Raw genomic sequence first — 23,936 nt, 5'->3', positions numbered from 1 at the left:
GTGTGGGGAAAAGTTAAGGATCAAGATGCTTTTATATTATTCGATCCTGGCTCATCCCATAATTTGATTTCAGTTGAGTTAGCCCAAAAGTTGGGCATCAAGACTGAAGAGATGGGACCTGCACTTGATGTTGACGGAGCCTTTAAAGGGCTACAAGTCCCTGTCACACCGTTGATTGGGAAGCTCAAGATACGTGTTCAAGGATATGCTGATCAAGAGGAGTTTTATATCTCTCCTTTGTTGCATGAAGATGTCATTTTGGGGGTGCCATGGCTCCATCACATGGCCATCCATCTCACCTATCCTAATAGGGATATCACTTTTAATCATCATAAGGGTAAGTTGTTAGTATTAGAACTGAGAAAAAGAGAAGCACTATACCTCTTGTATCTAGTGATGCCATACAAAAGTCAATAAAGTCTTCTCTTTTTGTGTACATGATTTTTGTTAAAGACTCTCATGACAAAATTTCTCAAGAAGCTAACACCAATATGAGTTCCAATGAGGAAATGCACTATATGTCTTTTCTTCAAGCATATAGTGATTGTTTTTCAGATTCTATCCCTAGTGAGTTACCTCCCCCTTCAAGAGGAGAGGATGACCATAGGATTGAGCTCGTGCCAGGTAGTGCACCTCCTAATAGGCCTCCATATCATGTTTCTCATGCTCAACAAGAAGAGATACTCTCTCAAGTCAATGAGCTTCTCGAGAAGGGGATGGTACGACCTAGTTCGTCTCCCTTTTGTTCACCTATGTTATTAGTGCAAAAGAAAGATGGGTCCTATTGCATGTGTGTGGACTACCGTGCACTAAATAAGAACACAATTAAAATTAATTCCCAGTCCCTCACATAGAGGACATCTTTGATAAGCTACAAGGTTCATCTTACTTTAGTAGGATAGATCTTAAAAGTGGCTAAAATCAAATCAGGATCGTACCTCATGACATCCACAAGACTGCTTTTCATACGCAGTTTGGTTTGTATGAGTATATAGTGATTCCCTTTGGTCTTACAAATGCTCTAGCAACCTTTAATAGGTTAATGGAAAGATTGTTTAGGAAACATAGGGCATACACTGGGGTGTTCTTCGACGATATAATTATTTATTCAAAGACAATGGAAGAACACAAAGCACTTAAGGGCAATTGTTGAAGAATTGCATGCTAATAAGCTTGTTAATGGGAAGAAGAGTGAGTTCTTCCTTAAAGAGATTAAATATCTTGGCCACATTATCTCTAAGGAGGGTATCCAAATGGATCCCGAGAAGCTTAAGGTAATAAATGATTGGCCACAACCAAAGAATCTCCATGAGGTGAGAAGCTTTATTCGCATGTGTTCCTATTATAGACACTTTATATCAAAGTTCTCTATAATAGTGGGTCCACTCCATGATTTGACAAAGAAAAAGATTAAATTTTAGTGGACCACAAAAGAAGACAATGCCTTCAAAGAGCTCAAGGAAAGGCTTATGAGACGAAACCACTCTTGATACTCCCCGATTTTGATAAGCCTTTTGAAGTTCATTGTGATGCTTGTGGTGATAGTATTGGGGCTGTTCTTTCCCAAGAAGGACACCCCCTTGCTTATGAAAGTAGAAGGTTGAATCCACAAGAACAAGTACTAGGAATCTATGAGAAAGAATTGCTTGTAATTATCCAAGCTCTAGATTCTTTGAAGCATTACTTGTTAGGAACTGCTTGTAAGTATTTCAATGGACTTTGTCTTTGGATTACCAAAGTCCATACATGGAAATATGGGCATATGGATAGTGGTAGACCGATTTAGTAAATAGCCTCGTTAAAAGTTCTATTAGGTCACACCACATGGCTACCATATTCATATCCCAAATTTTCAAGTACCATGGAATGCCAAGTTCAATAGTCTCCGATAGAGACCCAAGAATGACAAGTCTCTTTTGGACAGGACTATTTGAAAATTTGGGCACCAAGCTCAATTTCTTTTCAGCCTATCACCCTCAAATGGATGGGCAATCAGAAATTGTGAACTCTATCATTCTTGATCTTCTCAAAAGCTATGTTGGAGAGAGAGATCAAAGCAAACTATGGGAGAAATACTTGCCCCTAGTAGAATTTGCATACAATAACACGGTGCATTTTTCTAACAAGGGAAGGCTCCATTTGAGATTGTGGAAGGTCGTCCAAAGCTTCCACCAATCTTAAGAATGCATTCAAGTATATTCGCAGGCTAACAATATGTGCATGACATCAAGATAGCTTTTCAAAAGATAAAAGAAGTTATTCAAGTGTCACAAGAAAAGCAAAAACGAGCTGCGGATAAGCATCGAAAGCCTTTAGAGCTAAAAGAGGATGAATGGGTTTTGCTTAAGTTCCCCAAGGTCCGTTTATGTCAAAAGATAGGCAAGGATTGGCAAGGAAGACCCACAAGTCATCAAAAGATATATCCTCAATGCTTGGGATAAGGCCTAGTTGCAATGAGTGAATTTCAATAGGAAATTACTCAAACCAAGTTGGCACAGTCTAACAAAATAGAGCACTCCCAAAACTTACCACAATCAATCTCCCAACTAGCCCTTATATTGGAAGAATTACCAAAAGCCCAAGATCAAGATGAACTTGAACTCACAAAGCCTCGACTTCAAGAGTTAGAATATTGGAAGAAGGAGGTTCTAAACAACAGAGAGGAAAACAAGAAATTGAAAGCAACCATTACAAACCAAGTACCCACTCAAGAATATACCAATATACTTAGAACCATATAAGAGGAAAAATCTAAAAATGAAAAGACAGCAAGAGAAGCACAAAAGTAAAAAGAGTAACTAGAGATGTATGAAAGGGAATACCAGCAAGAATACATATGGGATGTGGAGATAGCCTTGAGATCAATAGCTAGATTTCAACTTGAAGTTGTCCACCTTCCCACCGACTATGTTAGATCTGGCCCTAGAAAATGAAAAGGAGCACTAACAAAGTTAAAAGAAGCAATTGCTTGGGAACTGCAAGAGGGGTGAGAAGGAGTTAAACGTACATTCAAAATACTAAAAGAGAATATAGCACTCTGGACCATGGATAAGGAGTTGAAAACAAAGCTAAGTGTAGCCATCACCAAGGTTGAGATAGTCTAGGACTTTGACAATGACTATCAGCAAATCTCTATAATACACGAGAGAAAAACAAGGGGTGAGCTGATAGTCAAAAACCACAAACTCTCTAATGAGCTCCAAAGTATTGTAAAGCAATCAAGGGACTATGAGATTTATTGAACAACCACTCATGTACCTAATGGGGGACTAGTCAGGCTCAATAGGCCATTACCTCTTGTATACAAGGAAGGACGAGCTCATGCAAAAGACCTAGGAGAAGCCCTTACCAATGCAAAATCCATATGTAGAGAAGTTACATGCAAAACGCTTATGCAGAGAAGTTGCATGCCTTGTCACCAAATGGTACCCACCAAACACAAGGCTACCGGAGGTAAACACATAGACTCTAAAGAAGCCCCTGAGTCAAGCTTTCAAGCAAAGATTTTCATAGGATTATCAAGAGAAACATCCAAAAGCCACGTCTTGTGAGCCCTAGCAAAGAAAGAAAAATGTACGTATGAGAAGATAAAAGATAACCATCTACCTGACACCACAAAAAGGCAGCTTCATTTGATTCAGGTTCCCAACCAGGCATGCCAGGTGTTGACTCAAGTGTTGACTCCCAATGGCACATCTTGTGAATGACTCCATGGAAGGTCAAGGAGGTACCTTTACTTGTCATTGTCACCGTGGAAGGTAGGAGAGGTGCAGTAATTCATAGAAGGGACAAGCAAGGCTGGCATGCTGAGCAGCAATGGATATAAAAGAAGGACCTTGCAAAAGAAAGGTTTGCTACTATTTTGAGTGAGATTTTTATATTGTAAGTTGTAACCTTCAAAATGAGGTAATATGAGAAATTGGCAAGCTATATTTGTGTGCTATTGTCTGTATGTTCTTGTTGTGTATCTAACCATGAGGCAATCTCATTCTAGGAGATGCTCATGCTAAATTGTTTTTAAGAGAGGAAGTGAGCAAGGATAGCGTGAGAACGGGAAAGAGAGAGAGAAAGTGCACTAGGACACACACATTGGTGGAGAGCCTTGTGCATTGCCTCTCTTGGAAGAGTCTTCTTCTTGATAGTGGGCAACAACCCTTATTATTGTATTCAAGCTATCAAAGAAATAGCTTTAGAAAAGTCAAAACCTTCAACATGTACAAATCCTTGGGCAACCAACCTATCCTTGTACTTTTCTAAAGAGTCATAACCTTTATAGTTACCTTATGTTTGGTGGTTGGTCTACAAGCTCCCATAGGTATCATTCTTCATGACACTCACATACTCAGACTATATAGCCACTCTCCACTTTGGATCTGCAAGTGCTTCTAAAAACAAAGTAGTCCCTCACATAAAGAACCCATAAGCTCAATCATCAAGGCCATATTGACTATGTATTATGATGCCCTTCAGTGTTCCCCTACGTCTTGTGTTCTATGAGGTCCATGTGCTGAAGATTCTAGAGCCTCAAATTGGGAATTTTGCTCATCAAAGAGTTGTCAAGCCCACTTTGGAAGTGGCTTTTCTTATGGTACTTAAGCAAGTTGGTGGAGTTGTGGGAAAGGTAATCTCGCCATCTTCTTCTAACACCTCCTCCTCCTTCATTGTTTCCTTACTTGGGTGAGACACATGGTGGATTATTTTTTCATTTGATGGATGAAGTAAAAGTAGAGCTCTCCCTACAAAGTGTGCATATTCTAAATATATCACATCTTGGCGACAATCACTTTCTTAGCCTCTCACTCTTGCATTGGATTTTTGGCTCTATCCGGGAAAGATGTACTTTTTTATTTTGGCTTGAAGCTTGGTTCTTGCAACATCTAGAATATGAACAAGCCACTCACATCCAAATATACTAAAATGAGTAATGGATGGCTTTTTATTAGAGTAAGCATGTTGATAATGATAATCTAAGGATTAAGATAATCACAATGTAAGGATTGAGATTCCTTAACCATGGTTTGTATACATTAAGGCATGCTAGGCCAAGCAAAAAGAAAGATAAGAAAACAAGTTATACAAAAGTATTGGAGCAAGGTGTCGTACCCTCCAACACTTTGGTGTAAGATATATGTGGGATATAAACTACAAGGCTAAGTGATTCTACCCAAAAAAAGAGTTTGGAAGCTTTTTCCCATATAGCATGGACCTCTCCATCCCATGATTGTGTGATTGTGGCATTCAACAACATCATTTTCTTGTGTCACATGTGTAAAATTGTGAGCTAGTTTTTTAGGCGGCCATGCTCCTTGTAGTAGTTGTTGAATTCATTTGAGGTGAATTCCCTTCCTTGTTTTGTATGATTTTTATTCAACATACCATTTTATCTTGATTTCAACTAGCTTATGCCAACCTTTGAATTTCCCAAAGCATTTAGCATGCATTTTCTGTAGCCACATTCTCCTTTACATCAACCCCAATATCATTCTTCAAATCAATATACCAACTTGACATTTCATCAAAAACAACATTCCTACTCACCCTCACTTGATGCATGATAGGGTTGTAACATTTGTACCCTTTTTGCTTAAGGGAATAGCCAATGAATACATTACCTTTGGATCAAGCTTTGTTTGTAGCTTATTTGGCACATGCACATAAGCAATGCAACCAAACACTTTCAAGTGTGACAAATCATATTTTCTGCTAGAAAAGTTTTCCTCAAGTGTCACATCATGTACTTCAGCAGTAGCAGTAGAAGTCCTATTCATAATGTACACAAATATAGAAACAACTTCAACCCAATAACAATGGGCATGCCCTTTTCAACCATCCATGCTCTTGCAACTTTTGCAATGTGCCTTCCACTCAACAACACCATTTTATCGTGGAGTGTACCTACATGAAAATTGCCTTCAAACTCCACGCTTTTTTAGGAAATTACTAAACTCATTGGAGAAGTATTCTCCCCCTCCATCTAACCCTAAGCACTACACATACTTTCCTATTTATTTTTCAACCATAGCTTTGAAATTTTGAAAGTGAGAAAACACCTCAGTCTTCTCCTTCATGAATTACATCCACACCTTGTAAGTGTGATTATCAGTGAAGGTAACATAAAACTTGTATCCACCCATATATCCGAGTGTTCCAATTCTAAGACATTACTACTTACATGCTTATCATGTGAAAAAACACCTTTTTCTTACTTTCCAAATTGGCAGTCTTTGTTGGACCCCATATATCCGAGTGTTCCAATTCTAAGACATTACTACTTACATGCTTTATCATGTGAAAAAACACCTTTTTCTTACTTTCCAAATTGGCATGCTTCACAAACTTTCTACGTATCACCAACTTTAAACATTGGTATACTTGTTACAAGCTCTCGTCTTTGCATTTTTTTTAGCCTTTGCTTATTTAAATGACCAATTTGCTTATGCCATATTTCGACATGTGCAACAACTCTTGAACCTTGTCTCGGACACATCTACATCAAGAGTAAACATTCTTCCCACTTTTTTCCCTATACAATCAACTTTCCATTCTTCTTGAACTCTTCTATATACAATCCATCTAAATTGAACCTGACCTACAAACCTTACTTGACCATTTGTCCAATAGAAACCAAGTTCTTCATAATGTTGGGAACATAAAGTACATTAGCCAAGTACTTCACATTGCCATCTTATAATGACAATTCCACATTTCCTATATGTGCAATAGGGTGTGTAGTAGCATCCCCAATCTCCACATAACCAAGTTTTTGTAAATTTTGCAATTCTTTAAACCATTCCTCATAGCTGGTCATATATGATTTGAAGCACTTAAATCCACATCCTTTACCTCTTCTTGTGTTCATATAGAAGACCTGCTCAAAATTGAAGCACCTGCACCACATCCTCCACCTCCACATTTGTTCGCGTAGAAGACCTACTCAAAACTATTTCTACACTATGAAGATTACTATTCAATAAGAGTCCTTTCTTGAAGAACTAGTAAGGGCATCAAATCTGCAAAATTGAAAATATTTTCTCGTGTTTGAATCAAGGCCTTGAAGTGCTAATACTCTTTCCCCAAGCCATGCAAGCATACCTCAAGCTTGTCATTATCATCAACCATAACACCAATATATGCCAAGGATTCATAGATTTCTTTGATTTTCAATATGTAGTCATTGACTAACATGTCTAATTCCTTGATTCCATTCAAGTCATCCTCTAGCTACATTTTTCTTCCTCTGATATGAGTTATATCAACTCCTACTAGTGTATCTCAAGTGTCCTTTGGTGAACTAACATCTTGAATATGCCCAATCATGATGTCATGTATACTAACAAACAACCAATACATCATCTTCCTTGCTGCTTGATTCAATCCCTAAATGCCTTTACCTATGTCCCACAATAGGATTTGCCTCGAGCAAATCTAGTGCATGCTCTTCATTACCTTGAATATACTCCCAATAGCCTTTACCCATTGGTCATTATGAACTTCCAAGTATGGAAGTTATTCTTATCCAATTTCTTACTGAAATCTAGTTGATTCCATCATTATTGCCATTTCTGCACTACCTTTGCAAAATAGTCTGAATCTATTACAATTTGTGACCAAAATATGTGTACATATACCCAGCACACTGTATCACACTATTGTATAGTAACTGTGATTACTATAGCACCAACTAAGCTTTCTACAACACCAAAAATAGAGATTTGCAAAAAACCTTACATGTGTATTACTGCATGTGCGAATATACTCTAACTACAAAACGAAGACCAAAATGCACCCAAAAAGAAATTCTACCTGCAAAATGTGGTCCAAAAGACTACTCAATTTGCACAATCTCCCACAAGAAGCACCTCAATCGGAGATCGTTGCTAGAGGTTCTCGAGAATCAGTGGGGATATAGTACCAACACATGAGAGAGGAGAAAAGGGGAGATCTTTAACCTCAACCACTTCTTCCGATGCTCCTACTTGCTGCTCACAGCTCCTCAACTACCACAACCAAAGTCCGATACCATGAAAAGAGATAGATAAGGAAAGAGCTTGAGCTCTTGCAAGCACACACACACACACACAACCACGAGAGTACATAGAGATGGAGGCTAAAACTACTTAACAAAATCAAACTATTAGTGAGTGAGCTGATGAGATAAGTGTACCATCACCTTCGATAGATAGACCAATCAATGAAGTCTAACCATAGTATCATTGGCGAAGGTCCTCGTATCTACTACCATGTGCCAATGATGAATGTATGTGAGAAGTAATCCAGATGAACCATGTGTTGATCTTGATATCTGAACAGATGCCCCAACTAGTGAATAAGGCCTCTTAATATAGCACTGCAAGTGGAGTAGTTGGTGCATTCAAAGCATGGGCAACTGTGCTACATTCACACCACTCGTATATCCAAACCATGACGAACCATCCAACTACACATAAATACAAGATTATATGAGTCGTATGTACTTTGCAATCACCATCGAGGCCAGATTGACAATTCAAGATCGTTTTTAGACCCCCAAGTCGAGGCCGCAAGCTAAAGCAAGATACTTTAACTTTCCTAACATACCATATCTATCCACATGTCACTTGGCAATATACCAAGTCTACCGAAGACATTTCCTAAGCATTAATGATCACAAACATGATGCCTTCTAACATCAAATCTAGGGTTTCTACCACAATCATGTGCACCCTTGGCTTCTCATTATGGGAGCTATACAAGATATGCAACACAATACAATAGTAGAGCAATGATGAGAGGTGGATGTTAAGTGTATACTAACAAGTACAAGTATCCATAGATGACATACATTCACCCTCAAAACACACATATATAATGTTTACAATGATTTGTCTACACTATCTCATAAAGCAACCCGAGTTTCAACTGAAATTGTGTATCTGCTAATGCCCTCTAACTCCAAAACATAGACCGATTGGCTACACATGCATACTACACACTATTCCAAGCCACACTTGCAAAAGAAGCACTTCAATTGGATATTGTTGCTAGCAGCTTCTGAGGCTACCCCCATGGTGTTGGCCCACAACCACTAAGGAAGAAGATGATGAAGCCCTTCCATTGTCCTACAAATCTGTCGACTTTTGTGGTGGTCTCTAGTCTCTTAGCTTGTAAGAGGTCCTAATACCATGAAAAGAAATAGGAGAAGAGAGATTGAGCTCCTACAAGCACACAAACAAATCCTAGACAAGAACATTCACAAAAAGAGGTTGAATCTTGTCATTTTTTCTTCACTACTAAAAAGATAACAACAAACTACAAAAATATAATTGGGAGTAAAACATAAGTTATAATGTGCTATGTACAATGATCATAATGTGAAACCACTATAACAGTGAGCGAGCAAAATAGACGTACCATCACTCTCGATAAGTAAACCAATCCATAAATCCATTGTTGAACTTGTACCCGCATGTCAATGGAATAAATACAATGCCAATAATCATACAAGTGTATCATGAGTGCCAACTCATATTGAGCTCACCTCAACCATGCATGCACACCACACACACACCATCTACTTATAGATAGTGTATCTCATCCACACACACACACTACATCAAGTTGTCCAATACATTATTAAGTTCTATATCATTATGTGATAGGCAATAAGTTTGCACTGAGTGACCTTGAAGGGTAGAGCACTCCCCCCGCCCCCCCCCCCTCTTCTCTCTCTCTCTCTAAGTTTATTAGAGTGCATACATACACCAACACACACAATGCACACATACACACCCACACACACATCAATACAATATAATGTAAGGTCTATGTGCACCGTAGCATGTTTAAAGGTAGTCCTATTAGTTGATTGGATGTGTTAAAAGGATCATTTGTGTTAAAGAAGGGTCCACCCGGTTTTAAGAAACCCATCTAAATATATTGTGGCTACATGTACTAGCTCTTGCAACGGAGAGAGAAGAGAAAGAGGCGTAATATCTCATTAGGGAGAGAGAGAGAGAGAGAGAGAGAGAGAGAGAGAGATATGTCATGGGATTAAGTTCTTAGACCTAGAGAATCGACTGTAGAGAGAGAGCGAGAGAGCGGGGGGGAGGTGAGTGTGTGTGTTTAGTGTGACTTAGTTCGAGACAACAGCAACCATAACATTTTACTGTTGTCACTTTGAACAGAGAGAGAGAGAGAGAGAGAGAGAGAGAGGTGCGAGGCCGTGCGCCCATGGAGAGAACACAGTGTCCAAGACGAGTATTTCCAGTACGAGCATTCCAGTACGTGCGAGACTTGTGTGAGAGAGTGATTGTTAGACCAGGATACACACACACACACACACGGACAAGAGGACACACACGCACACGAAGGACACAATGTCACACTGTTACACACGCAAAAAATTACACACACATATATATAGAAAGAGAGAGACACAAACACACACATACATGTTTATGTGTATGTATGTATGCAAGCAAATGGGTGTGTGGGTGCATATAATGAAGTGGAAAAGGTGTTGGCAAATCTCACCTACACCGTGGAAAAGGTATATCTTCATAATTATCCAAAAACTTTTACAATGAAAGGGAGACAAATTATAGAAAAGCAGCTCAAAGAGAGTTGATAGCAACAGCCATTCACTCTCAAAAGAAAAAAAAGAAACATAAGATAATCGGTTCCCACTAAGACAGTGCCTTGTACGATGATTGCAGCAAAATAGATGAGTGGCAAGGGGCTCCCACCAGAGATGTGTACTTCATATGAGAGATGAGAGCAGCAGCACATAGGTGCAAGAGGCTCATATGAGAGGTGTGTCTCATGTGTGTTTCATATGAGGGATGTGTGGCGCATTTTCGAGGCGAATAGGGGCCTTCTGTAGAGCTGGAATAGGTTGCATGCGGACATCACACTAAGCAATGTAAGTAGAACCACAGCAGCAAAGCTAAAGCCAATCGAGGCATTCATCATCTGGCAGAAGTGGCCATATATTGAGCACAGCTCCCCCCAGGACGTCTTTGTCATCCCTTTTTTTGCCAAATACGCCACCTCTGTAGCCGATGAGGCTGCTGCAAGTAGCACATACGCTAAGGCGTGCATATTCAAAACATAGCAAGAAAAAAGTATCAAAATGCCAGACTCACGATACACTTCCATGTGTGTAAATGCAGCCCACTGTGTGGGTGCCTGCTCCCACTTGGGAGTGTACCTCAAGATAAATGCAAAGTACAATGATTACTTGTGTGTGGAAAGAAAGGTAGTGCTACATTACAGATGTCACTTACGGAGACCAAAATGTGTCCTACAATGTTTAATCTCACGAGCTTCGGCAAACGAGGCTCCACATACCTAGCTAGGTGCAGTGGGGGCCTGGAAGCTGTTGGCCCCCCACTTGGGGCCAGTAGCATGCTGACCATCACTGCGCCTAGCTACACATGCTACAACTTGCCAACAGAAGCTGATAATGTTGATGTATTCCCAAAGAGGGAATTGTTGTGGGAAAATGTCTGAGACTTATTACAAGACCTCCAGGCCTTGCGTTTACATCGAACTCCCAAATATGAAACTAATAATTTTGACGACACTCCGAAACATGAAGCTGAAATCTAGTGCTATCAGACACAGACTTGCATGAACCCACCCTTCAAACGGCACAAAGTAAATGGCTATAGCATGTATGCAGAGTGACTCTCAATGCTTGTAAAAGCCCTTGGACTAAACCAAGGTTGAATCAAACCCCTTCTAGATTCCACTACGAGACCTAACAATACACATATAAATTTGGGCATTGTACCTAGTAAGAGATTCAAGAAGGCTTCAAGCTTGCCTTCCTTACGCAAACACAAGAAGTTTCGGGCACTTTCCCAAGTGGGCAAGAGACCCACTTTCCCTTATGTTTCCCTGTAGTGTCAACATCATGCACTTCTGCAGATGAGACTCTGCAGAAGAGCAAAGGGGCCGGCAGACCCCTGCACCCCACCACACAACGCTCACATCTATAGCTCCTTCATGCTAGATGTGCCCTTTTGGTCTGTTCACGTGATCCTCAGAAAACTATGAAATTCCTAAGAAATAAAAAGCTTCAAGAAGACATGACCTACATAGTCATTCTAAGCTACCACTGGCACAGACAGCCAGTGTTTGTATGATCCTTGAGTCTTGCGGATCTCCAACTAAAGAGATGACAGAGGAACTATGAACCTTTCCTCCATTGGACAGTAAAACTGCTAAATTTCACATTAAATTTTGCAATCCTAGACTGGTCAAAGCAGGGGACAAGCATCCCTACATTGATGCAGAAGACCACATACACAAAGCCCCCGTGTCCAATGCTTCATCAACATTAATTACTCATCAGGCATTGCATAAACCACCCTTGCATATTGTACCTTCAGCTCAAAAGAGGCAAAAATTACCTGGTCAAGAATGAAAATGGTCCATCTTCCAGACCTTCCCAACTGGCACTTGCCCAACGCTGCAGGAATTAGGCTCACAAGAGTGACAAAACAGTACACTCCTACAAGTGCATTGCTGAAGCCCAGGTATCTGAGAAACATTATACCAGAGTGTCATTTAGCAATGCATAACACTAGCATCTACTATCACAAGAAGTTTTCGACATTTCCCGGATTACAATATTAACATGAGCTTGCGCGGGATAGGCTCTGCATACCTAGCTAGGAGCAGTGGGGGGTAGGGGATTGCCGGCCTAGGCACCTGCCCCCCACCACACCTAGCCATGTATACTGAGCCTCACTTTCAGAAGCTCATGACGTTGAGCACTGTAGCAAAACAAAGGGAAAGAGGGCCTGGAAATGCTCGAAACTTCTTGCGTAAGCATCGGGACATAACATATCTCCCCTCGCTGCACAAAGGCGTATTGAAATAAGCATAAGAACTTATCTATTGTGTTAGACATGGGTGGGTACTCAAGCTTCAGGAGTCGATGCGGCACGATGTTCAAATATATATGCACGGCTACCACGCAGACTATGCAAAATGCCATGCAAAGGAGCTAAAGCATTGCAAGAACCGAGACTTTCATGAATTGGATAGAGAGTCGGCATGTGTGAGGGTGTGCATGAGTGTGTGTGTTGTGTGTGCGTGTGCGTGTGCGTGTGCGTGTGCGTGTGCGTGTGCGTGTGCGTGTGTGAGAGAGAGAGAGAGAGAGGGAGGGAGGGAGGGAAGGAGCTTACATGAGAGCAGATGAATCTGAGTACTTTACTTGTTGTGACAAACTCGAGCCCGACGGAGGCTTGGACCGTCTGCTTGCTCTTGAGGAGCAAGATGAGAGACGGAATCGAGAAGAGGCAGGTGAGGAGACGGATGCCAATGCTGCAGTTCTCACACGTCTGCTTGGACCCCATATTCTCTACTCCGCCCACTCTAATTATATTCCACACACAGAAAGCAGGACAAATTGCTCTGCTTCACTAAATGAGCAGCAACAGGGTACTCTGCTTTCAAGGTGTACGCCAATATAAAAATTTGCTTCTCCACTAAAAATTGATACTAAAAATTGATGAGAAGCTCTAGTATCTACACCTGATACAGATATCTGCAAGTTCCGAGACGGAGAAACAAGCACCAGTGAATCTCTCTCTCTCTCTCTCTCTCTCTCTCTCTGCCTATCACTGAGTGTGTGCACGTGTATGTTTGTGTGTGTGTGTGTCGCTCTCTCTCTCTATCTGTGCGTGTGTGTCACATGTGTGACTATCTCTCTCTCTCTTGATTGCCAACAGAGATATTGAAGTGTACTAGATACTGAACTTTGAAGTGTGCATTGAATGTAATCTTCCCTCTAGGCATTCTAGGTCTACAACGTGGTTTATGGTACAGTTAGATTGATGCATTCTAGCTGGTAGAGCTAGACCTCTAGGCATTCTAGGTCTACAACATGGTTTATGGTACAGTTAGATTGATGCATTCTAACTCCACCACATGGTAGAGCTAGACCTTAAAGTTCTACGATGTGGTCTAGGTAGAATACAGCTCTACCTAGATCAAATACTTTGAGGTCTAGCTCTACCATGTGGTGGAGCTAGAATGCATCGATCTAACTGTGTACCATGTAGATCAACAAAACCAATTACTCCAAGAAGAGACCTACTTCACATGACAAGAACCAAGGAGCTAGAATTGCATTTGATCTTGCTCTACCACGTGGTAGAGCTGTATTCTACCTAGACCACATCGTAGAGCTAGAATTATTTGAGGTCTAGCTCTACCATGTGGTGGAGCTAGAATTGCATTTAAGGTCTAGCTCTATCATGTGGTGGAGCTAGAATGCATCGATCTAACTATGTACCATGCAGATCAACAAAACCAATTACTCCAAAGAAGAGACCTACTTCACATGACAAGAACTAAGGAGCTAGAATTGCATTTGATCTTGCTCTACCACGTGGTAGAGCTGTATTCTACCTAGACCACATCGTAGAGCTAGAATTATTTGAGGTCTAGCTCTACCATGTGGTGGAGCTAATGCAGATCAATAAAACCAATTACTCCAAGAAGAGACCTACTTCACATGATGAGAACCAAGGATCTAGCTCTACCATGTGGTGGAGCTAAAATTGCATTTAAGGTCTAGCTCTACCATGTGGTGGAGCAAGAATGCATCGATCTAACTGTGTACCATGCAGATCAACAAAACCAATTTCTCCAAGAAGAGACCTACGTCACATAACAAGATCTAACTGTGTACCATGCAGATCAACAAAACCAATTTCTCCAAGAAGAGATCTACGTCACATGACAAGATCTAACTGTGTACCATGCATCGATCTAACTGTGTACCATGCAGATCAACAAAACCAATTTCTCCAAGAAGAGACCTACGTCACATGACAAGAACCAAGGAGCTAGAATTGCATTTGATCTTGCTCTACCACTGTATTCTACCTAGACCACATCGTAGAGCTACAATTATTTGAGGTCTAGCTCCACCATGTGGTGGAGCTAATGCAGATCAATAAAACCAATTACTCCAAGAAGAGACCTACTTCACATGATGAGAACCAAGGATCTAGCTCTACCATGTGGCAGAGCTAGAATTGCAGTTAAGGTCTAGCTGCTCTACCATGTGGATCAACAAAACCAATTAATCCAAGAAGAAACCTACTATGTACCATGCAGATCAACAAAACCAATTAATCCAAGAAGAAACCTACTTCACATGACAAGAACCAAGGAGCTAGAATTGCATTTGATCTTGCTCGTGGTAGAGCTGTATTCTACCTAGACCACATCGTAGAGCTACAATTATTTGAGGTCTAGCTCTACCATGTGGTAGAGCTGTATTCTACCTAGACCACATCGTAGAGCTACAATTATTTGAGGTCTAGCTCTACCATGTGGTGGAGCTAATGTAGATCAATAAAACCAATTACTCCAAGAAGAGACCTACTTCACATGATGAGAACCAAGGATCTAGCTCTACCATGTGGTGGAGCTAGAATGCATCGATCTAACTGTGTACCATGCAGATCAACAAAACCAATTACTCCAAGAAGAGACCTACTTCACATGACAAGAAACAAGGAGCTAGAATTGCATTTGATCTTGCTCTACCACGTGGTAGAGCTGTATTCTACCTAGACCACATCGTAGAGCTATAATTATTTGAGGTCTAGCTCTACCATGTGGTGGAGCTAATGCAGATCAATAAAACCAATTACTCCAAGAAGAGACCTACTTCACATGATGAGAACCAAGGATCTAGCTCTACCATGTGGTGGAGCTAGAATTGCAGTTAAGGTCTAGCTGCTCTACCATGTGGTAGAGCTAGAATGCATCGATCTAACTGTGTACCATGCAGATCAACAAAACCAATTACTCCAAGAAGAGACCTACTTCACATGACAAGAACCAAGGAGCTACAATTGCATTTGATCTTGCTCTACCATGTGGTAGAGCTGTATTCTACCTAGACCACATCGTAGAGCTACAATTATTTGAGGTCTAGCTCTACCATGTGGTAGAGCTGTATTCCACCTAGACCACATCGTAGAGCTACAATTATTTGAGGTCTAGCTCTACCATGTGGTGGAGCTAATGCAGATCAATAAAACCAATTACTCCAAGAAGAGACCTACTTCACATGATGAGAACCAAGGATCTAGCTCTACCATGTGGTGGAGCTAGAATTGCATTTAAGGTCTAGCTGCTCTACCATGTGGTGGAGCAGCTAGAATTGCATTTAAGGTCTAGCTGCTCTACCATGTGGTGGAGCTAGAATGCATCGATCTAACTGTGTACCATGCAGATCAACAAAACCAATTACTCCAAGAAGAGACCTACTTCACATGACAAGAACCAAGGAGCTAGAATTGCATGAAGATCGGCTGTGCAGGTGGCCTTGTCAGGTGTCTGAGAATGATCTAATTGCTGCTGGGTGCGCTGAATTTGTGAACTGTGTGTTTCTAGAAAAATAGGAATAGGAAGAGAGTTAGGGATAGATAGTATGTGCTTGTCAAAATCTAACCTTACTCTGTGTTTAATAAACCAATCACATCCAATCGTGAGGGGAAATAATTGATTTGGGAGAACATAAAAATCATGAGTAAATGAGGAATATGAAACGGAAAATGTGAGAGTTGCTACAGTGGCTGTGTGATATAGTTTTTGTTTATCTCCAAAAAGAACAGAAATGGAGGGGGCACGTTTGAGTGCTAAGTGCAGGGAAGATGCGATGTGCTGACTAATGGAAGAGATAGAACTTCCTGTGTCTAGTAGTGCTTCTAGTGATTGATTATGAGTTAGAACTAATGTGGAGCATACATCACCTCTGGAAGACCGGCTTGATGCTTGGACTTGCGAATGGTTGGCCTCCATCAACCACTCGCTCAGATGTTTTCCGAGATGTTGCCAAAGTGGGCAGCTTCAGAGACCTGAACCTGGGCATTCTGAATTTGGTGGCTCTGTAATTTCCTACAGTGTTTCTTGACATGGCCGTAGTTGTTACAATAGAAGCATTTTGGACGACCCTAGGCATCACGATTTGGTAGGCCTCTCCTGCTAGCCAACTGTGCATTCTAGAGGTCTATGTCCATGGGTATAGGGGTGTCCATGTTGGGCCTTGCCAGGAGGCTTGTTGATGGGAAATAGGAATCCCCGTCAATGGTGGCTTCTATGCGTTGGGCAATCTCAATTGCCTCATGGAAGCTTCTGGGTCCTTGATCTTTGACGCGTCTTGCGAGATCAGGCTGCATTCGAGGCCATAAGAAGAAGAGCTTCATTGGTTCAGTCATAGATGGGTCTGCCCGCAGAAGAAGCTGATTGATTTTGACTGCAAAATTAGCTACCGGCTCTTTAAGTGCTTGCTTCAACTTACTGATTTGCTGTAATGCCGAATGTGCAACATTTAGCTGGGCAAAATTCTGGATTAAGAGTTGTTTGAGTGTAGTCCAATTGCTCTTGGCTTCTTCCAGCTGTTGCACATACCAAGTTGCGACTATCCCCTCAAGGATGGTTTTCATTTCCATGGCTTTTCGATCGTCGGACCACAAATGATAGCTTGCCACATTTTCAAAGTGATCCAACCATGTGAGTATGTCTTCTGTCAGCAACCCTAAGAAGCGAACCTTCGGGTCAGATCTTGATTGTCTGCCCTATTGATTATGCAAGTAATTCACTAATGCTTGATTAGTCAAATTTACTTGAACGAGTAAAGAAGACATCGCATTAAACATAGCCTCTAAGGGAAGTGGTTTTGATTGTGCTCTAAACTCTGGGTGCATGGATGATGCGTCCTCATACACAGGTGAAGAAGGACGATGTGAGGGAGAAACATTGTGGCTCATGGTGGCAGAGTAAGAAAACTTGTGGCAAGTGTGCACTAGGGTCTGTGGATGCTACACTCAGATTGCGTGCCCATTGTCTCCACCAAAATGTGATGTGCCTATGTGCCTGTGTGTGATGCGGATGTATGGCAGAAAGAATACAAGACACGTAGAACCAGAAAAATCCTCCTCTTCATCTTGCATGTCATGCCTTTTAATACATATACGTAGCCTTCCAAGAAGGACTCCTCTAACCGCCAACTAACTACTTTAACTGCCAGCCCGGAAGCTGTTCCCTAGTCGTGTACACGTCACAATATATATATAATATATATTATATTGTATATATTATATATTATATAGTATATAGTATATAATATATAATATATATATTGTATATAGTATATAATATACTATATACTAATTGTATATAGTGTATATATAATATATACTATATACTATATAGTATATACTATATACTATATACTATACTATATAGTATATACTATATAGTATAGTATATACTATATACTATACACTAGGTCTTCTAGGAAGCAAGCTAGCGACGTAAAGGGAAGAGCGCGTGGAAGAGCAGCAGCGCGAGCAGCCGAGCAGCAGAGGTGCACGCAGAGGCGCACGGCGAGCAGAGGTGCACGACGGCCGTGCGAGCAGAGGCGGGCAGCAGCAAGCAGCAGCAAGGCCGTGCGAGCAGAGGCGACAGCGTGCCGTGCGAGCAGCTTGTGAGCAGCAGCTTGCGAGGCCGTGCGAGCAGAGCGAGCAGTAGAGGCGACGCTTGAGGAGGAGCAACACGAACAACAGGCACATCGATCTCTCTCAATGTCTGCTCTGTTGCTACAGATCTATCTCTCTCTCTTTCTCTCATCTCTTAATTGCTAAATCTTAATTGATTAAAATTTTAAAAAAAAAATTAAGAACACAATCACACACTCACACACACATATACATACACAAATAGTGTGTATGTTAGTAGAGGGAGGGAAAACTGCATGTATATATGTGTGTGGGTGTATTGTTGAACATAAAAAGAAGATTAATTTATTGTTGAACATAAAAAGAAGATTAATTAATCTTCTTTTTATGTTCAACAATACACCCACACACATATATACATGCAGTTTTCCCTCCCTCTACATCTAACACACACATATACACATACACAATATACACTCACTTCTCTCTCTTTCTCATAAATACGCAAAGATATATTAACAAACCTATGCTTATTATTTGAATTCAAAAATTGAAGTTAATTTAAATCCTTTAATCGTTCTCTTAATAGTACCTTTCTAATAACACACACACACACACACACACACATACAAACAAACACATCTCTCTCTACAATAATATAAACGCATATATACATAAACAAATACATCTCTCTCTCTCTACAATATAAACACATATTTTACATGCATACGCATAAAAAATGCACGTCTATGTACAATGATGTTATTAGTATCTCTAAGCATTATGTAATTATGATTTGTGTAACAAAATCTTAGGAGAGCATGTACCTTTCTCTAATCACTTGATTCTTCTACGACCCGTGGAAGTAGGAGGGAAAACAATATTCAAACTTGATGGGTATTGTGATTTTAGTAGATGGAAAATTTTGAAATTTGAAATTGGGGGGGAAATTTTAAATTTTTAATTTTTAATTTTAACTTTTTTGAAAAGGTGAAAGTTTTAACTTTTTTAACTTTTCCAATTTTAACTTTTTAACTTTTCTAATTTTAAATTTTTTAATGGTTTAGCATCATGGAACGGCTTGATCAATGTGGTCTAGATAGAATACTTTGATATAGCTCTACCACATGGTAGAGCTAGATCAATGCATTCTAGCTATATCTCCACCATTCTAGCATCCATGAAGCCTAACTATATCATGCGGTGGAGCTAGAACCTCTTGAAGTCAAGCTCTACCATGTGATAGACCTAGAACCTAAAGAACTTTGCCTCCACCCCACATGGTAGAGCTTGTATCCATATGTAGTTGATCTAGAACCTATGAAAGTCTATTGGTTCTATCCATATAGAAGTCTTAACCACATGGTAGAGCTAGACTAATAAATTTTAGCTCGCCACATCAAGTCTAGCTTTACCGTATGGTGCTCATCTTGAATGTCCACCTGCTATTAGAACTTAAGGGTGGATCCCAAGTCCTTCTTCCAAAGAGAGCTTTCTGACAAAACACATTGACGTGCGATGAGCTAGAACCCATTGAAGTGAAGCTCTACCATGTGGTAGACCTAGAACCTATGGAAGTCTACTGGCTCCTCCCATAAAGAAGCTCCTCTTCCACCACCATAGCTAGGCTCCTTCATTCAGACTTTAAGGGTATTGTGATTTTAGTAGATGGAAATTTTTGAAATTTGAAATTGGGGGGGAAATTTTTAAAATTTAAATTTTTAATTTTAACTTTTTTGAAAAGGTGAAAGTTTTAACTTTTTTAACTTTTCTAATTTTAACTTTTCTAATTTTAAATTTTTTTCTATTTTGAAAAAAATTAATCTGTGTTTAAGTGCTTGTGTGAAGGCAAGAATAGCCCTAGGGCCATTCTTGTTCTTGGACAATCATTCTTAGGGTAAATCTAAGATGATAGAGCTAGGGATCCTCTCATTTACTTCAATCCTACCCTGTGGTAGATCTAGATTTCAATAGGTCTACAATTTGGACTAGATAGAATACTTTGACATAGCTCTACCACATGGTCCACATGGTAGAGCTAGATCAATGCATTCTAGCTCTACCACATGGTAGAGCTGGACCTCAAATGCGATTCTAGCTCCACCACATGGTGGAGCTAATTTCTAGCTCCACCACATGGTAGAGCTAGACTTCAAAGGATTCTAGCTCTACCACATGGTTGAGTTGGATCATTGCATTCTAGCCCCACTACTTGTAAGAGCTAGATTTATGCATTCTAACATTACTATATCATTTTTCCAAGCAAGTAGCTTCTTTTTCATTCTAAACCAGCTTTTCCATCTCAAGCAAGATAATATATCATAGCCATTTGGCGAGATAGTCATCATGGAAAATATAATGGTTTAGCATCATGGAACGGCTTTATCAATGTGGTCTAGATAGAATACTTTGATATAGCTCTACCACATGGTAGAGCTAGATCAATGCATTCTAGCTCCACCACATGGTAGAGCTAGATCAATGCATTCTAGCTATATCTCCACCATTCTAGCATCCATGAAGCCTAACTATATCATGCGGTGGAGCTAGAACCTCTTAAAGTCAAGCTCTACCATGTGGTAGACCTAGAACCTAAAGAACTTTGCCTCCACCACATGGTAGAGCTTGTATCCATATATAGTTGATCTAGAACCTATGAAAGTCTGTTGGTTCTATCCATATAGAAGTCTTAACCACATGGCAGAGTGTACACAGCATAAGAAAATGTGAGTACGTAGACTAAGGTTGCCCGACTACTCTAAGTGGACACACGACTTTAATTGAAATAATGTGAGTACGTAGCCTCTGTTTTGTGCTCATAGACTAAGGTTGCCCGACTACTCTAAGTGGACACACAACTTTAATTGAATTAATCAATTAAAGTCACTCCTTTCCCACTTAGACAAACATGGGCAGACAAAACTACCAAAGTGCATACTACAGGCCTCAACAACTGGGCACAAAAACGAGCAGACAACCTCACGAGGCTGGGCACAGCCAAAAACAGCCCTCACTCACTTCCACAACCTCCGAGAATGGAAATACGTGACTTCGGAATGGATTTCCGAGACACGCATAGCCGATGACGAAAACCATGTCTCTCGCTCCCAATGACCACGGGAAATACCGGAGATGAAACTGCTTCATCAACTGGGAGAGAAAGCTTGTACATTGTCAGAGTGCCGACAACAGATTGTGGGTACCTCTAAGACCACCAGATGAAGAGTATGCCGCAACAGTTCGAGAACTACCGGGTTCCTTGGAAATCATTACAAGTTCACAATCAAACACCATAAAAAATGAAGAACAAAAGAAAGAGGCAAAGATGCTTCAACAGCCACAAGTACCAAAAATGGTTAATGCCAGCAAAAGCAAAGAAGAAACTCAACTCAAGTGGATTTGGGTTAAGAAGGATGTGCCAGAGACAAAGACAGATAATGCTTCTGAGGCATTGAAGATCCCAAAATCCAAGAAAGCAGCTAAACCACCAACACGAAAGTCGCAGACAAATGGTCAACAAAGGTGGATTCCCAAGATGTTACTTCAAGCTCAATCAAATTCAACGTATATTTGGGTTCCAAAGATTCAAAGACCATTGTCAACGTCATCTTGCAAGGCAAAGAAATTGAAGAAGAGACTTCAGACCCAGCCAACAAATGCAAAGTGGTTCACATAGTCCATCAAGCAGGTATGGGTTCCGAAGGCAACTCTTCATTACACAGTAGATGGGATGGCGTAGGTTCCAAGAAACTTGGTAACAAGTTCTACCAAGAAAGCTGCGAACAACCCAGTCAACAAAGGCCTTGACAACCACACAGCACATCCACAACCGAATACCATTAAGCAAGTGTGGAAACCAGAGGCAAAGCCTCAAGAACAAAGCCAAAAACCACCAAAACCATGGAGGACTTGGCAAAGTAACAACGCTCAAGAGGTGTGGAAAGTAAAGACTACTTCGCCAAGTACTATTCATCAACAAGTAAAGACTACTTCGCCAAGTACTGTTCATCAACAAGTAAAGACTACTTCGCCAAGTACTGTTCATCAACAAGTTGGGAAGGTCAAGAAGGACTTCACAAAAGAAGTCAAGGTTTGGAAGCCAAAGCAAGTTCAACCACAAAGTACAAACAAGCAGGCTCCAAATTCATCATTAAAGCCAATCAACTTCAGGGCACTAGACCTTCAACTCAAGCTGTTTGGATTTACGTCTGTGCTGTTGCTGCGTCGGACATGGTTAGATTTTGTTCGACAACAAGGCTACTCCAAATTGGCATCATTCACGAAGCCAGCACGTCAATGCCCTAAGGAAGATGGATCTTCAAGGTCAATCAGGTGATGAGCACCATGAGACAACACTTGTATATAGTAGATTAGGTTAGTTAGGAATTAACCTCGTCAGCAAATGCCCATGGGACATATCATACCATGACCTTGTTTCTTGCACAACATGTTTTTAATTGCATTACTTCTCAATGCATAATAGGGTCGCATTAAATGACCTTGCATAAGGCACAATATTTTGAAACCCTTGCACACTCCTACGACCACCATGACCGATCATCGCACGTAGTGCTTCGATTAGGTGGGGGGAGCACGAGTGCGAGACAGGTCAACCGTGAGTTGAGTTGTGTGTGTTATTAGAGAGTTGTACTAAAAGTGTATGCACACACACGAGGCAATGTGCTAAAGAAGTTACTTATTTTGATTTTATTATTTTTCTTTTGTTCTTTTTGTTTAGTGGAAAAAACAAGCCCAGATGCACAAAAATGCACAAAAAAAAGACATACAATTATGCCAAAAAGTGATGATATGGACTATTTCAAGAGTCAACACGGTGGCTATAGCATAGTGCTTGTTGTGTACATAGTTCGACTATTTTTAATATGAGTAGGTACAATTTTTGGAGATTTTAGCTATTTTTATTATTTTTATCTTTTTTCTTTAAAAAATTAATAAAAAAAGCAAACAAGCTCAGAAAAAAGAACGGTCTTCAAACGCCGGACCCAGAAGACATGCAAGAGCAGTTGGTCAAGTTTGGAAGCAAACGGAAATAGTGCAACGAACAGCTGTCAGTGTGGCAGAAGATCAAAAAAGAGTAAAGAGATAGCAAAACCACATATATTGGTGTATACAATCAAACCTAGGGTTTTGCTAGGCAAGCAACTCAATGATGAGGTTTAAATAGGCAAGTTGGGTAAGTGTCTATTGGGCTAGAGCACATAAAAGCCTTTTAGCTAGCTCATTTGCATTATTCTAAGTTTGAGAGAGCATTGTGGTGAGAGTTTAGCACGAGACCTTCTGTGCTTGATTACTCTCTACCTGATCTACCGATCTTAGTATGAGCTCACATACTTATTCATTATACTATATATTAGCTTGTGAGTGAGAGAGCACATCAGATCTACTACTAGGTGAGCAGATCAGACACAGAGAGAGTGCACGGAGACCACGGGCGACTTGGGA

General features: G+C 40.5%; 2 pseudogenes across 1 annotated transcript; both read right to left on the bottom strand.

Moving 5' to 3' along the window:
* Positions 1 to 10,856: 10,856 nt before the first annotated feature.
* On the bottom strand, positions 10,857 to 13,543 carry LOC147610167 (CASP-like protein 2U2; annotated as a pseudogene). The gene is made up of 3 exons (XR_015264049.1): positions 13,176 to 13,543; positions 12,396 to 12,525; positions 10,857 to 11,048 (listed from the first exon to the last, which is right to left on the bottom strand). The product of XR_015264049.1 is annotated as a CASP-like protein 2U2 (transcript).
* Positions 13,544 to 16,654: 3,111 nt separating this feature from the next.
* LOC147610166 (uncharacterized) lies at positions 16,655 to 17,631 on the bottom strand (annotated as a pseudogene).
* Positions 17,632 to 23,936: the final 6,305 nt, after the last annotated feature.

This window comes from Cibotium barometz, chromosome 49 (genome assembly GCF_041138505.1).
Source record: "Cibotium barometz isolate CiBa-2024 chromosome 49, ASM4113850v1, whole genome shotgun sequence".
In the NCBI taxonomy this organism is placed as follows: domain Eukaryota; kingdom Viridiplantae; phylum Streptophyta; class Polypodiopsida; order Cyatheales; family Cibotiaceae; genus Cibotium; species Cibotium barometz.
Note: the sequence above shows the minus strand (reverse complement) of the source record. Positions and strands in the feature narration are given on the sequence as shown.